At 42.0% G+C, this 13,196-nt stretch overlaps 1 long non-coding RNA gene across 1 annotated transcript; it reads left to right on the forward strand.

The window, feature by feature from the left end:
• The first annotated feature begins 275 nt into the window (after positions 1–275).
• LOC117245166 lies at positions 276–6,225 on the forward strand. Its single transcript, XR_004499506.1, has 2 exons — positions 276–378; positions 5,567–6,225. It is a non-coding gene; the product is annotated as an uncharacterized LOC117245166 (long non-coding RNA).
• Positions 6,226–13,196: the final 6,971 nt, after the last annotated feature.

A 13,196-nucleotide genomic window follows, 5' to 3' on the forward strand; every position in this document is an offset into this window, starting at 1 on the left:
CGGGGGGCCGGGCAGAAGTGGCGCGCGCCCCTCCCCTGCTTCGCCCGCGGCTTTGTGGAGGAGGGAACGGGCTCGGGACGGGGGGCGGGACCAGAGCGCGAGCGAGGGGGTGTGTTGGGGGGTCTGTTCCGCCCCCGTTTGGCCCCGCCCCCGCCGGCCGTTGTGCGCGCGGCGGGGCAGGGGGGGCTGCGGGGGAACGCGCGTGCCGCTGGGCGCGTGCCGCGAGCGCCCCCCTCCCCTTCACCCCCGCCCCGGCGGGGTCGGGCGCGCGCCGGCGGGCGGCGGGAAACGGGCGGCGCGCGCTCGCTGAGGGCTGAGGCGGGCTCGGCCCTGAGGGGAGCAGCGGCGGGACGGGAGCAGGAACGGAACGAACGCGAGGTAATGAAGCCCCTGGCGAAGCAATCGGCCCGGTTTACGGTCTCCTTGCCAGGTGCGGTTTCCACGTGAAAGCGCTGCAATCGTCTATGTCGGATTGCTCAGAGCGCGTTTTCACACCAGAAAGTATTTGTCCTCCGCTTTTCTGCAGTAATTAGTAAAACCCTGGGAGGTGGCACCGGTCTGGTAAAACTTAAGTGCTGTAGAAAAAACATTAAGGAAAGAAAGGCCAGTTAGAGGCTGAATGACAAGGAGAATCGGTTTGAGCACTTGATTCCAGAGAGAGAGTTTGGGAAAAGCCCATGGCTTATAGAGAAAAAAAAATATGGTGTAAAAGAACAATTTTCAACACTGGGGAGCAAAAATACAATTCACATACAAGTAGTTTCCCAAGTATTTGAGGTGTGCTGGCAATGATCGTGTTTTTCTTTAAAAAGTCAATAAAAGCCACCCCCTGGTTTATTTTGGCTGTACCCTTCTTATTTCCACGGACAAAGGGTGTAGGGACACGAACTGCTGGAGCCTGTGACGAAGTTGTCATTTACACTGTGCCCGCAGGCAGGGCTCTGCTGTCATGCTATGCACACACACCATCAATAACATGTTAGTCCCTTCCTCTCCTTGCCAGTCCTGACACAGTTTTCTTTTTATCCTAATCCTTACCATGTGGTTTGTTTTCTTTACCCAAGGGGCTTTGGTACTTTGTGGAATACTAGAGAGAGGGAATCCATTACAATTCAGCTAGTGGCTATGATCAATAAACCACGTGCTAGTTGATTTTATTCTGCCTATCCATTTTTTAATATAATTCACATGTTTATGTGGGGGTTTTGTCATATTATTCTTCCTTAATGACAAATTAACAGCCAGTCTTGAATAGTACAAAAAAGCCACATTTGCACAGTAAAGAAGAAATATGCTTTGTTGAAACAGCAGGACACAAAAATCTGTGAGAGTATTTCCAGTAGGGCTTTTATTGCAATTTTCCCATCATCTCTCCAGCTCTGGTGCTGGTAGCTGTCGTCTTGTAAAAACAGGAGAAAGGTGATAATCCTTTGGATTTACTTAGCTACACTTCAGAGTGCACCAAATCCAGTTTCCTAATTCAGTTCCCAGAAGATGAGTTAGATGAGGCAAATGCTAAAGATGAACAAGATAATATCTGGAACAGAAAAAGAAGCAGGGATGTAGCATAGTTTGATAGAGAAATTTCATGTAATCTGATACAGTGCATATTTAGCAATGAGCAGAAAGTCACAGTACAAACAATGTTGATCTTTGAACTGTGCTCCCAGCCCACACAGGGAGGTGTCAGTCCAGCAAAGCTGTGACTGACACCTCTGACTGACTGAAACCAGAGGTGTCAGTCATGACTTACATGGCCTGGCATCTCCCTGGTTCGCTGGAACTGGTGGCAAAGATCCCACACAACCCCGAGCCCCCAGCCCTCCAAGGCAATGATGTCACACTTGCACAGGCCTTCAGGGCTGCACGGCTCCCCATGCTGGAGTGCAGCAACTGCTGCCGTACTCCTCACGCTCTCTGAAGTCCAGATGATGCTCTGATTCAGTACAAACTCAAAGTAACACAAACCTGACACTGTTAGTGCTGCTGTGTCTGCTTTTCTATGGGTATGAACACAACATCAGGATTCTCTCTTCTATTTACCTCAAGAGACCTGCTGTGATCTTGGTTTAGGTGTTAGGAACTGACCAGGTTACACAGAACCAGGGATTAAAGCTTACATGATGAATAGAAAAACAACCAACAATCCAGTGTGGAATGTAGAAATGACTCTCCTTTTCAGAGATGACAAGATGGACAAGGGGGAGAAAGAAGTGTCTGTCATTCAGCAAGGACAGCAAAGGATCCTGAAAGCTGAACAGTGTTTCCATTGTTTTAACACAAGCTCTGCTTCTCTACTGAAAGATCCAAATGACAAGGACACTGAGGGTTTCTTTCTCTTGGCTGTTTGTTTCCCTAGTAACAAATACACAAGCTGCACTGTTAGATACCATCCTTTCATCCTTTTCTCTTTCTTTTTTTTTTTTTTTTTTAAGATAAAGACATGTCAAGGATGTAGTCAGTGGTAGCAGGTTCAGGTTGCTTGTACAAATGAACCTCCAATATAACACAATGTACTTGAGGGCACTGCATGTAGCCAGTGGCTGAGACAATGAAATAACTTTAAATGCATGGAAGAAAAATGTTTGCATCGCATCTCAATGTCTGGATCATTACTTCCTTTGCTTCTTCAGTATATGTTAAGTCTCAAAAGTCTGGAAACTTTAACCAAATTTAAAAAATCAATTGGTCTTAGAATTTCAAACTCTAGATTCTTTGTGTTAGCTGCAAGAAAAGCACTGAAAGAAGGAAAAACTAATTTTCTAAAAAAAATAATTTAACTAATTTCCTATATGCTTGCCATAAATGCAAGCTTAGTAAAAAAACAAACAAAAAATCTGATCTTGTGTTCTCAGTTTACTCAGGTTTGCAACACTGTGTTCTCCAAAGTTCTCCAAGGAAAAGAAAAATGCATCTTTTTTCTTGGGACATGGAAACAGCTGGTCTAAAGAGCGTGATGTAGAAATAACTGACAAAATTCATATCAAACTTCTGATTATATAATATGAAAATGCAACATTATGCATTAATTGTAAACCAGCTTTTTGTTAGGTCATAAGTTATACTGGTATTTGTCACAGTGTATTTTAGTTAATGTCTGGAACTGCCTGTGTAGGGAGGTATTTCAGGTGAACAAATAAATCAGTATCCTTTCATTTGGGATGCTTTCTGAAATCAATACAACTATTAAATTGTACCACTTATGCCAACATAAAACCTGCAAACCCTGAAAAGATGCACTGAGGCTGCATCTTCAGTGGATCACAGAGTATCAAGCGATGTGAACAGCTATCCTGAAACACTTTGATGTCTCAAGCTTTCCTCAAGTGGAGAATAGGCAGAAGAATTTGTTTGGGGGCTATGAATCAGACAAATCTGTATCATGATTTTTATGTGATGTAGACATCTGCTCATATACATGTAAATGGATGTGATGTGGAAAAAAGTCAGAATCACCCAGAGCTCCAGATACCTAATTTAGGAGGATATATGTTCTCTCTACCAGAGGGCTGAAATACACACCACTGGAGGGCAATTTGTCATCTGCAAAATCTGAATTGCTCTGCTTATGCCCACCATCACTGTGGAAGATCTACTTTATCTCTTGTGTGACTTTTGAAATAGCAAACCCAGATGTTAATTAAACTTTTCTAATATTCAGACAGACAGGTATATAAGTGTCCTACCTAGAGCAGAGAGGTTCACTAGGGAATTAGCCAGCACACATGCCCTTCAAGCATCAGCATGCTTTAGTAGCTAGGTTAAATCTTACTATCTTTTCCCCCTGAATTTCTTTATTTAGTATTTTAATATCAACTTTCAGTAGAAAATCTAGACTTTTCTCTACATGAGAACAGTAAGAGTTTTGCTTTATACTTCTTTTGGTATTTAAACAAAAACATAAGGCCCACAAAAGAATCATCATGCTGTAAGCACAGTAATGAAAATGGTGATTTTCATTAATAATAAGTGACAGCTGTATTTATTCTTGAAATTTGGTTTTTCTACTAACCAAGCTGTGAGAGATGAAGTTTTGTCTGTCCTCAAAAGCAGAGGCAACTGCAGGGACTGTATCCAGGCTGTGTAAGTGGGGAAACCTGCTTGTGTCTCTTTCTCCTTATGGCTTTGGTTGTTGACTTTGTGAAAGTCTGTCAAGAGACTCAAGAGCAGAAATGAAAATTGTGTATCTCTAAAACTTGCAACACTTGTTTTTCTAATGGGAGAATTTGTAACTGTTCCGTTTGTGTTTATATCTGGCACAATAAATTACAACCTCTAGAATGGCAGGATTCACAGATCCTCTCTTAGTTCTGTAACTTCCCCCTCATCTCTGAAAAAGAAGCAGTAGTTCTTTTAAGCTCTCTCAAGCCCCTTTGCAAGGGGTGATGTCTAGATCATCTCCAGAGACTGAAAAGACTGAACTGTTCTAACCCCTCCCTGATAGTGGCTGTGTGAATCTGTGCAGAGAGGGCGGGAGGCTGTGCCTCCAGCATGAAACATTGCGACTGTAGTCAAGGAGCAGACTGCACTTTACTGGGAGACTGGAAACAGCACCATCAGTTTTCCTGCTGTTCACTCCTGGTAAGCAAATTACACAGTACAGTGGAATATTTAGCATGCAAACAGGAGTGGCAACACAGTAAACCAGCATAACAACACGTAGAAATTAATTGCGCTTGATGAGCACCATAGCATTTAAATCACAAAATCAGATTCTAGCAGGGATTGTCTGTAATTAGCAGAAGAGAAAGGAGAAGATGTGTTTTTCTGAGGGAAAAGGTAGCAGAATAAAGAGAACTACATAAGCTTTTCAATGTATAACATACATGTTAGAAACTCCACCCTAATGTAGGATTGTCATCTATTTCATGCAGCTATCAACTCCTTGGCTGACTGTTGGCCAGCTGTTGCTTATCTGGGAAGTTAAACCTGTGTTTTGTGAGCCATAGAAAAGCAGAGACTAAATTTCTGTTGATACATGTTTTATAGAAACACATTCTGCATATGCTTGCCTATATATGCAAAACAGTTGGCTAGAGGCAGGGATTCAAGCTTTTTCTATGTTGGGATTGTTCAGTTTCCTTTTTTTTCCTTTCTTCTAAAAGATGTGTTTCTCATCTTAAAACCCAGACTTATATTTCCATCTTCATTTTCTATCCTGCCCAGATAAGGGCATCCAGCACAAGCATATTCTGTCATTTCACAGATAAATAGAGCCAGAGGATTATTGTAATCATGTGGTACAACTCACCGTGGGACAGAAGCCATGTGACTGGTGATATTACTTGTCATTTAAACCAGAACATCCCTTAGGGAAACATGCTTTAGAACATCCTGTCTCTACAAATTCCTTGTTCCAGTCATTAATTACTCTCATTGACAGATATGTATATCTTATTTCTCCCTTGAATGTGTTTAATTTTACCTTTCAGCTGCTGTTTCCTCTGCCTCTGTAAGATGGAAGGAACAGTAGGATTGTATATAGACATGAGAGCATCCTTTTAAGTAACAGTGTTTGATAAAGCACATTTTTCAATTTCTAAGTTGTTTCTCTACCTATTCTCAGATCCTTTTCCAAGGTATCAAATGGTTTCTTGAACCGTGGATTCCAGCAGTGGATTCAAGCATGGGACTGTCCTTTTCCTGTACAGACAGATGTCAGATGATCATATCTATCTGTGCAATTAATTGCCAATTCAGCTGATTCTTCATTGGGATCCTCACAGGCATTTCAGAATTGCTGTTCCCACTTCAAAACCAGGAATATCTTATAAGGAGCAAGCAAACGGGAAGCCAGCTATTTGACAGTAAAAACATTTTCAACTTGTGTTTTCTTGTGACTCAGGCTAGATATACCACACAAATTAAAAGCTTGGCCACATACATAAGACATCTGTTACCAGGAATGACCAGCAGGTCACCTGGAATTTTCCACAGAAAGTGAATTTCATTTTGTTTCAGAGGTGAATTACAGATTTCCATAGCAAAGCAATACTGTAGGAAAAATTAAAACAGATTTTGATTAGGATTGACTTCTGGTGGTAGCCAGCCTATTGTTTACAGGGCAAAGTGCAACAGGGCATCAAATTATTCTCTGGAATTATATGAAGACAGATATTAAAGAGCTGTTTCTTTTTTGCAATGTTGAGATAAATATACAAAGAGTAATGTCAGCCATGGAAATTTTCTGAGAACAACAAAAATAAAATCTTTTATTGTAATTAATGTGAGTCTAGTGTAACTTTGAATGAGAAGGAGACTGAAGACAAGAACAGTATTAACAAGAAAAACATAGATTTTCTGTGACTATCAGAGTACAGGGTTGTACACTGTAACTTGACACTTGCCACATATTCTTTTTAGTAACTTATCTAAAAAGTGTTTACAAAGATTGCTGGAAGGAGAATATACAAAGCACTCCCTGTCTTCCTGCTCTTCACACTGGGGTTTTTCAATTCACTGTGGCAGCTGCTAGAGCTGCCTCTGCTGATTTATGACTTGTATTGGTACACCTGATTCCGTAAGGTTAACTCAAAGGCCTTTTTTGCCACCCTGTAATTTTTCCCTCCTCTTAATCTTTCCTTCTTTTTTTCCCTTAGGTCATTTAATTCCATAAACCCCTGGAGAAGGCAACTGAATCTAAAGACTAGTTTTTTTTAGACTCAAGAAAAAGCATTGCTGATTTTTATGTTTTGTGATCAGATAACCCGTACATTTCATTTGTAGGTTGGAACAAGCTATATCTGATTTCTGTACCCTAAATACAAGAAATTTCTGATTTTTATTTTCTCCAAGGCTATCTCAGTAACTGAGAAGTGAACAATCCTATTAAAACTGCTGAAGGAGACAAAACAGCCCAACACTTTGTCCCACAGGAAAGGTGTGCCTGGTACTGTACTGGCTCCATCTTGTGGCTGAACCTGCACTAATTCTTTGTAACAGGCTGGCCCTTCTTGCCATCATTCTTACATAAATATTGATAAATAAGTGTGTGAACTTCCTTTATAACTTTTAGGACAAATGGCTCAAATGTTTCTGGTAATAGAGAAATGGGGAGACAAGATTAGCCCAAGCAAGCATTGCTGGTTTCCCTGTGTAGCACTGCCAATCACGGTATTTGGTTACATCCTCCTGCTTACTGTCAGAGAAGCCTCAGCCAGGCAGACAGAGAACAAGCAAATACCAGCACTTTTTGACACCAACCTGCACTAATGTTGCTGTTCATTATTAACTTGCTGTGGTCAGTAAAGCATTTCACCATTTACCTTCATGAATGGCCTCGAGTTTCTACCAAAAACATAAACACACAGCAGTGTTGTTTATTTTGGCAGCATTCTTTTTTCCTAAAACAAATATTTTTTCAAGTGGTTGTCATTAAACAAAATCCTAGCATTTGAATGGAAGAAAAAAGCAGATATCTTTCAATTAACCTTTTCCTGCCATCCCCGAATTGTGTTCAGTAAGTGCCTCAATTTTACTGCTCAACCACCCAAACCATGAACTCAATAGGAAAGGATAAAACACACAGCAGGAATTACAGAAGGCTGCCAACACCCCAGCTCACTGAGCACATGGCTCAGCTAGTGCCTGCTTCATGTCCCACTTATGTAAGTTCATGTTTTGTTGTATAGCACAACTAGGTATTTTCTTCAGACTGCAGAAAAGTAAACAGTTCACTTTTAGCACCTTCAGTGTTGGCAGCAGGAAGGCAGTGAGCTGCCAGGGCATGCTGGATGTTCTGTTCTGTTGTGCATCAGCTTGTGTGTTACAGGATAGAGCTTCTAACAGGCACAGTAGAAAGGGCATTAATCTCTAAAGATTGCCACAGTTGCAAGATTGCAGAGATCAAGAGAATACAAATTACTATTGCAGAAACTGGTAGAGGGTTGGTTACTGGATAAAAGGCAGAATAAGACTGGCTGCACCTATATTTTGGCAGTGTTAATATGAAAGACATATCCCGTGATCTATACAATGTGGAAACAAAGAAAGTGCCTGTTTCCAAGGAGTTACAAGCCCCAGCAAAATATGGATGGCAAGAACAGTCTCTCTTGCTGTGTCATACAAAGCATCCATGATATCCAGGCATGAGGGACAAAGCAGCTTTACCTTGTAATGTAGCTGCCAAGCTGGAAAACATTCCATATCTAAAACTCCATTTTGTATCCCCTGCAGACATGCTCAGAAATCTGAAAATTAATACAGGTTTGCAAGACTGCTACAGTGAGTTAATAGTGTCAAAGTCTCACTCTCTCTGCTGTACATCATACCCATTCCATGAAGCAAATCTGCTCAGAGCTGTACTGCAGTTTCATGTGAAGGATTCCTTGCTAGATTTTGTACCAAGAAAAAAATCTTTGCATTATGTGTGTCACTTGGTCAGGAGGCACTTTGCACACAGTACACACCTACTGTGCTCTGTGCTGTGCCATACAGCTGCTGAATGCTCTCTCTGTTCTGCTCTGGCACTGACATGGCTGTCAGAATGTTTGCTGAGCCTGGCACTGGCACTGCTGCAGCTTGCAGGGAGGCAGCACAGGAGAAGAACAGGATGGCCAGGCTGCTGCAACCAGAGCATGATCAGTGTTGAAATGACTGGAACAAGGGTGGGAGGAATCTATAAAAGACTTACATCTGCTCGCGACAGCAGCATCCAGCACTATAAAAGTTACCGGGCTTGTGTCATAGAATGTAATAACAATTACGTAGAATGAAGGCAGAGGTAATGCTGCTGCTTTGTGTTCCACAGTGTGCTGAACATGTGGAACTGGTGTCTGGTAACAGAGGGGTGAAATGCAAATAGTGCAACCCCATCTCAGCTGGTATACATGTTCTGGAGAGGCCAGTGCTCAGGTGGATCAAGCTGGGGGTTACAGTCTGCAACATCCTTCTCTGCATTATATCCCAGAAAAGCAGTGCCGATGCTGCTATACCATGCAAAGGAACTGTCACAGGTGTCTTTCTCCTGTGCTTTTCTGAAACTCATTTTGCATCCTAGATTTTGTTTTTGTATTCCCTGGTATCCTTAGAAGCCCCTGTTCTGCCAGAAATATTCACATTCTAGTGCCTTTCTGGGGTATCTCAAACTTTTAGGTTGTTAAAATAGTCACTTGAAACCTCTGGATGGCTCAGGGGGCACAGGACACAACCAAACCAGCTGCTCTGGCAGGAGCACACAAGGCCAAGTCAACATAACTCACATTTGATCAACAAACTGATACTTACTGTTGTGTGAGCTAGAGAATTATAGAGCAGAGCAGACATTAACTGAGCAGGTGCAAAGCAGGGCATAGAAACTGAGAGAAAAGCTCTTGGAACCCGCAAAATCCCCTGAGCATCAGTATCCAGAAACTTCCTGTAAAACACTTCACTGCTGCTACAAACAAGATTCTGCAACCCCTTGGATATTGTTACAAGAGAGAAATGTGTCATCTTAGCGGGGGGTATAAAACACAGCCATAGGCTGGTGAAGTTAATTTTTCATGTTACATGCTATAATACTGTTCTCTCAATCCTGTATCTTGAATTGCTCTTTTGATACTTCTGCCAGGATGTATGGAATGGGTGGATGGGAACAGAGACGAGAAGAACAGATTGTACAAAGTTTGACAATCATAACTAGCATTAGCATAATCACAATCATTAATATTCATATTAAGTTCCCAATGCTTCACCTTGCTTCTGTGTCTCATTCCCTAGCACGGTGGTGTGCATTTTTTGGTAAGTGGCTGCATTTTCTTGGACCTACACCAGAAACGGGAAAAAAGGAAGAATGATCAAATCAGTCCCATGCAACGAAATTGTCTTTAAATCCTCATTTCTACTGCCTTGACCAGTCATACTATACACCCACTGTGAGACTGAGACTGCTTTAAAATAACACAACTAAACCCAAAACAAAAGAAGTCCCAAACCTACCACATAAAAATAGAAATGATTCAATTACAGTTTCAGAGATATGTTTGTGTTGTACCCTGTCACTAGGTTAGCCTTTGATAAACACTGGAGCTCTAAATCTAGATGATTTATATATTTTTCTAGACAGGTTGGATATTATTATAAATTCTGCTTTTTAATGATCGTGGTTGATTGCCGTCAGCAAGGTTTTTGTTTGTATAACGCAGTTCATGGCAGCTTTGCCCCAGCAGATGGCACGAGCACAGCCGAGACCATCCCGACAGCTCGGCAGCACCGGGCTTGGCAGGAGCGCTTTGCAGCAGAGCTCTGAGCCACGGCTGCGCTTTCTCATTTCCTTCGAAAGCTTTTATCTGCATTTTAACGAAGGCAAGGTTTCTACTACGAGGCTGAATAGAAAGTGTCATTACATCATTTCTAGGGCCGGTTTTATCTCTGTTATTTTTGCTTTCTGGAGACTAGATTACCGCTGCTGAAAAATTTGACCCATGGACAATGAATAGCAAACATTACACAAAATGAGGTTTGATTTGTAGAAAATATTTAAAATCCAGTACCTGAAGTGTGCAAGGTGGGACAAGAATGAAAGCTCAGCCTGGGAGCAGGAACAGCATGAACTGAGGTGGTGCCAGGAAGGGCAGCCTGTGCAGCAAGGAGAGGCTCAGCCCTCACATCTCTGTGGCAGCTGAAAGCTCTGTGCAAACGGGGATCATCCTTCACTGCCAATGTCTTCCAGTCAAAACAGAAAAAAGGATGTGAGGGTCCCCTTTATTCCCTACACCCAAGGTGACTGAAGTAGGGGTGAAAGTGATTAAAGGATAAATTCCATGCCTAAAGCTCTGTCTTGATCACTGTATTTCTTAAAAACTGCAAAGTTTAGCAGTATAAGGGTATTAGAAAGTATCACCTAAAGATCTACTTCTCCGCTCCCTTGAGCAGGGCCTCTTCAGCCCTGTGCAGTCCAGAGGTGTCCAGGTGACCACATCTGCACTGCCAGTGGGTGCTGGGCCACGTCACCTTCAGAGATTCCTTCCAACAGAATTTTTCTATGGTTGCCTTCAGGAGCTCAGCTACCTTTAACAGCTACATCTAATGGCACTGGATTACAGAAAGTTCTTGAGATGGACTGCCTGTTATCCAGGAAGGCCAGGCATTCATCTGACCCCAGCACAGCCTTTAAAGTGTAAGAGGACTAAAGAGAACAGTAAAACAACAAGAAAATAAATGATTGCACAAGACAACAAATGGAAACAAAATCATTGCAAGAAGATACCAGACAGGACATCTCTGGCTGTGCCCATTACCTCCTGAGGGAGACTGGCTACTGGGTGAATCCAGATTTGGGGTGGTTTAAGAAAACCAACATGGCATTGGAAAACCCACCCACCCAGGAGTATTGTAGCAGCTGCTGATCACCAAGCCCTGGAAGCTGACAGCCCTTGATGTAGTCTCCAGCAGGAGGAACTGTGCTCATAGGAAAAGAGCATGATCTGGGTTTACGTTCTCTGTTTCCCTCAAGCTTTTCAGAAATTAGTTAGCTCTTCACTGCCTGAGTAGGTGCAAAGGTGTACAGATGTATTTATTATTCCTAAACAGCCCATACAAAGAGTTTATAATTTTTACTAATTTACCTGAAGATTATTTTATTCCAGGGCATGGAAGGCTTCACGCCCCCTGCTCCAAAATCTAGCACAGTTAGCAAGCAGGAGCAAGACAGATCACTGAAAGGCAATCACACTTCTTTTCACGGTGAAAATTACCAGATAGTCAAATGATTCATACACTCAAGTAATACCAAAATATACACATGCAAAATTTCAGTAATAGAACACAAACATGTCATCATGAATCCATTCTCAGTGCAAGTGAATGCAAAGATAATTCCCGAATATCCTGAAATGAGCACCTTAAGAGCTAAAATAGACTCTCCTGCTTCATTAATTGCTACCTTTGTTTGATGAGGAGTCTGGAAATTTTCAGATAGAAATATTTATACAAGAAATCACATGGGCTTCATTGTTGGTGCCCACCTCCCTAACCCACCATACCCACCTGGATTATAATCACCACCTTCAGACAATCCCTGTTACACACACAAATTTCATTCATTCAAGCACATTGATTAGGAGATATTTTTGTTTTCTAGTCTCCTTTTTCCCCCAGAGATTTAATTCAGTAGCTATTACAGACATGCCATTTTATTCTGAGAAGGATTTTATTTGTATATATTCTTTGAGCTAAGTGTTTAGTTTAATATGCTTGTTGTAAATAAATTCTATTACCCCTTCTCGTAGAAAGCTACAAGTTCCTGCTTTGAGAAACTGTTTGATCCATGTTAAGTGAAATTGTTTCCAGATAAATATTTCCATTTGGTATTTGTCTCTTAATTCACTTAAATACCTTTGAAAGAGTCAGGCTCCCAAAGACTGTGTGGAACAGTTTCAGGGAAGGACATTTAAAGGGAAGAAAACAGTGAAGAATTACAAAAGCAGTTGGGAAGCAGAAATATTGTCATCTCAAAAATGAGTTCTTCCCTGCATACATAAAAGACAGCTGACTGAAGCCTCAGGTAGCTGGGAATTACAAGCTGCTTCTCTCTTCAGCACTGCAGAAAATTCAGCCATCTGAATTATTTCCTACAAGTATTTAATATTTACCCCCCTCCAAAGAAAAGACATGAAAGCCCTTAAATTTTATCTGCTCCAGCACAGCCACGCAGGCTCTGCTGCTCCAGCGCCGGCCTCGACACCCGCAGAGAGCGCAGCAGAACAGCGCATCTGGATTTTGAACTAAAACACAGCACTTTGTGTTCTCCACAAAGCTCAGACCTCTTCCACTCTTTTCCGCCCCTCTCTCACTTGGACAGGAAACACAGCAACAGGCTCCAAGGACACAACGCCCCAGCAACAGCTTCCTCATCAGCTTCCCACTGTAAATAATCCTGTGTTCTGTACTTGCTATTCAAATTGTCAGAGGTATTTACATGAAACTATTGTTGCTCCACTGACGATCTGTCTGACAGAAGGGTTGATTTGCTGTCAGCTGGCAAATAATGCAGCCATGTTCCTGCCTAGGAATAAATGCTAGAGTTGCCTGGAACTTGTTAAAAGGACCAGATTGCTGTGGAGGCTGGTCAGCAAAAGGTTCCTCATACAGGGTACAGGCGTAGACTTTATAATTTCCAAGTGATCCTCCAGGGAAGTGCAGTGAGGATTGACAGCTAAGGCCGTGTCCCACAAGTACAGAGCAGCACCACAAATAACTTGATTGTGCGTTTACAG

Source organism: Parus major, chromosome 15 (genome assembly GCF_001522545.3).
Source record: "Parus major isolate Abel chromosome 15, Parus_major1.1, whole genome shotgun sequence".
In the NCBI taxonomy this organism is placed as follows: domain Eukaryota; kingdom Metazoa; phylum Chordata; class Aves; order Passeriformes; family Paridae; genus Parus; species Parus major.